This window comes from Pinus tabuliformis, chromosome 8, assembly GCF_031772625.1.
Source record: "Pinus tabuliformis cultivar Carrire ecotype Pingquan chromosome 8, CPIR1, whole genome shotgun sequence".
NCBI classification, from domain to species: Eukaryota; Viridiplantae; Streptophyta; class Pinopsida; order Pinales; family Pinaceae; genus Pinus; species Pinus tabuliformis.
In genome coordinates, this window is record NC_142294.1 from 1,933,895,990 (window position 1) to 1,933,900,236 (window position 4,247).

Below are 4,247 nucleotides of genomic sequence, written 5' to 3' on the forward strand. Positions count from 1 at the left end.
TGAATTAACATGAGGAATGAAACCCTCACTCAATTGTTCTTCGGTTAAACTGAATTTCTCTGCAGCTTTCTTAGATTTCTGCCCAATTTTATGAGGATCACTAACAATGGTTGGAGGATTTGGATCTAGATTGGATCTGGTGTACTTTCGAGAAGCCAGTATGTCTAATTTTGAAATTTTATATATTGCTTTACAACTTTCCAATTCAGCCTAGTAAATTCTAAAACTCATCATCCACAAGCTTAAGAATTTAAATGAAACATCTTACTGGGGTGATTAATATTTTGTTCCCCAGTATGGTCGCCACTATGTTATCACCTGGATTGAACCTCAGGTTGAAGGAAGGAAATGCCAGGGTAACCACAAACCACGCTTAGCCAAGTAGTTAGCCCTACTAGGCCAGGATAGGGCTCTCTCCGTAAGGATCTCAGCCAAGATGATTGGATCAAGAAAATGATATTAGGCTGGGTATAGTAGCATAAGGTTTGATTTGATTTTGAAGGGTTTTGCTAGATCAGGAGGAACCAAATAGTTAGGGCAACGAAATTAGGTCAACATTGCAGGGTTTCAATGGGGCTAGGTAGGCATAAGGCTTAGCGCTCTAGGGTTTGATGTATGAAGTGATTCAAAGATAGGTGAGGAGCTATAAAGAGATTGTAAGCAACATGGATTCTTCCTAAACTGAAGAAAACATAGACTGTGAAATGTCTACCCAAAACAGAGCATAAAAGTTATGGATTCTGCCTTTTAGACTTGTATACATTCACATAAAGAACATGAAATGATGAAATGGAATCAACAATACATTTTAACACATGAAAACATAAGGAAAATTGAACTGAGCATCATACCACATGGATCCCAAAGAAATAGCTGCAATTTTTCATTAATCTCCTACTGTAACTGATACAAAATGATGTCTATCAAAGCCTAAGCATCCCACTGAGTCCAACCCTTTACAATGAGAAAGAAGAAGAAGATATAGACATTGTTTCAACCTCCTCCCATCCTCAGGGGTCGAATCCCTAAGATGAGGAGCTAATCTAACCAAAATTGAACAAGAAACTGGAATCTAGGCATCCTAACAACTTGCCTCTAAAAGTGAGGAAACTGATTCATTTGTCCTCAAGATGACTTTTAATCTAATGAATCTACCTTATAGTACTTATCATCCATCATATTTACATGCCTAGTAATCATTTACATCATTAAAACACCATCTATGGGAGGAAACCGAAAATTACAGTCAAGGCACAGTGAAATGGAAGCTCAGCAAAACTTTTGTCCTATCCGCTGGTGGGCTCCAGTATTACAGCAATAATGCTGCAACTCCTAGGACTCCCTTATTTACTTTTATCAACCTGGTAGTTCGTAACAAACTTGGAAGCGACGGTGCTATATGCACAATTACTAGCTCTTGCCGCAGGCTGTCACCTGATCAGCTGGCACAAGTCCGCTAGGAGCTTAAGCCAACTTCTATGAGCTCTTACAAGAAGCTTTTAACTATGATGGATGAAAAATAACTCAACCAAAGGCTAATCTACTTGCAGAAAGAAGTTGAAATCTAGAAAGGAATGCAAACCCTAACAAACCCTAGTTTTATCGACTAACCCTACTGGTGCAAGTAAAAGGATGAAAGCTACGAAAATGGATTGCATTGACTTCTAGAAAACTAAAATGCATGTCACTAAGCTACTTCTGAAGATAAATATGAAGAAAACATCTTTTTTGTATTTTCGAATAATATTTGTGGAATCACTTTGAAGGTGTTTTGACTATTTTGACTGTGCAGAGGTTGATTGGCGAAAGAAAATGGAGTGGACTCTTGCAGGAGGTTGGGAAGGTGAGAAGAGGGCCTAAGCGGGTCCCTAGCACCCTTCCAAAGAGGTTCACAGTGATCGAATCTCAAGAAATCACTTTCGTGAGCTTCTACAGGACATCTGCAGGGGTTCTACAGGATGTTCTATGGCTTCTACAAGATGTTTCTACAGGATGTTCTGAAAGGGGATTTTGGAGGGTTGATGGTGGAAGAAAGGTGAAGAAGTGGGTACGGAGGTTGGATGATGATGTGGAGGGGTCCAGGACCTGGCGAACGAAGCGGGTGAGTGATAAGGATGGTTGGATTTGTTCAAGGAGGGGTAGAGCAATGTTGCACAAAAATATGGAAATTAGGTCAAAGGGAGGGAACGTAGCAAATGTGAGGCAAGAATCAGAGTTAGAGGACGGAGTAGGCGGTATTGATGGAGTAGGGGTAGGAAAAGAGGTATCACAGGTGCTCTACAAGTTATTTCCCAAACTATTCAAACAAAGACTCGGAAAACCAAAGACCTAGCTACTTTAACCTAGTCTAACCTAAATATCAGCAAAGAAAATGAACAGAAGTTTATTGGCAACAAAATCATGTGAAATAGCTATGAAAACCAAGCAATCATGGACCTGAGCATGTAACCGCAACTGGTATCAGCTTCCACAAATGAGAATCTAACACTAACAATTGCATGACGAAGCAAAGACAATGTTTTTGGTGGCCGCAAGGACGCCTTAGTCCCAGCTCATGGTCCCATGGAGGGAGAGGTGAGATCAGGGGTGCTTGATAGCATTTTTCTGAAGATATTCTTTGTTATCACCTATCAAACCAATCTAAACATAAAAATCCTTTTTAATCATCAACAATGACTTAGGTAACCGAGCAAGACTTTAATCTACTTAGTAGAAATTATTTGATAAAGACATCAACAACACATAACATTACACAAAGGAAGCCTTGGAACTTGGGTTGGGCCCAACCCCAAGAGCTGCAGGCTCCTAAGAAGAAGCTCACAACTGGTGCCAAATGAAACTGCTTTCCATTACTCAAAAATAACTATGTCACAAAAGAAGCTGTACAACAGAAGCTACAAAGTGAGCTGAGAAACTTGCAGCACTATAGTGCAGAATACAACTGTTCAAAAAGGTAACCTACGAAGGCTGGAAGCATTCCTATTTATGCACCACGAGGACCTGCAACAGTCCTCCTTGATTCGAAGGGCTTGGCTGACCAAACTGCTAGTGCTCAATCACTTCATAAAAGCTGCTCGGCTGCCCTTGGGAATCAACGTTGGTGGGTTGCTGAATTCTAAGCTGATGGTGGAGAAGTCAAGGAAGAGGCCATTTAGTGCAGGAGGTACCCCCCCTACGAATCCTCAGCCTTGTCCCCTTGCATTTGGCTGTCAAATGGCTCATAAATGCTTGACCTTGGTCCAAAAGCTGTCCAAAAATCTGCAATAAACACGTATTAGTCTTCATGGTCAAGTGACTATCCTCATTCATTCAATCAACATAAATATACTCAAAAGCATGCATAAACTATGAAGAATGGTGGATTAATGGAGAACAATAGGCAAAATGAGCCCAATAAGTTACCCATTTTTGGGGCTCATCATCACCCCCCTGCTAAATGGGTTGCTCATCCTCTGAGCAACTAATCTAGCTCATCATCCTTGATAGCTTTGACTGCCTCTCTCACGTCCCAGGCCTCTGAGGTGATGTCTTCTTCCCGGTCATGAAATCCTACTTTTCTTTCCACTTCCTCCCACTGCCTGTTTTCCTCTTCTTCCTTAACTCCTTCCAGCAATCCCAAAAGCAAGGGAGGACTGAACTTTAGGCCGATCCAATTGGCCTACAGATTTTTCATTGACTATTTATAGAGGGGTACCCTTGCCAAGGCCTCCCTCATCCTGGTTGGAGAGTGGTATTCTCTTATCTTCAAACTGTGGGGCAGTGTGTTCCACCTACTTGTGTAAGAATGAAGGTAGTTATCCCCCAACAGTCTCTCCATGTCCTCAAAGTGGGCAATAGCTTGAGCTTGTCATTCAATGTAATCTGGTAAATCCTGAGGGTTGTTGGCCAAGTGCTGGTGGGCACTTATCAATGCTGAGGAATCCTCTAGCTCTGCTCTGATCATTAGTGGCTTACTAAGTTCCCTATTCATAATATCTCAGACCTCTACTGCACTTTTTTCCTCATGATTCAACCAAGAGGCCATGGCCATAAGTTTCACATCTCCTACCACAGCGTTGGGATCCCACGAATTCATGTTTGGAAGGGCCAAGTTGTGTAAATAAAACTCTGATAATTTAGCCTTGTCCTCTGATGAGCTATTGTCACATAAAGCCATGAATTGATGGTAGTTTTGAAATGGAGTAGTGCCCCTTTGGGCCAAGGTGTTAATCTAGAACCACAACCATTGATCTTTAAGGTACAAAGCA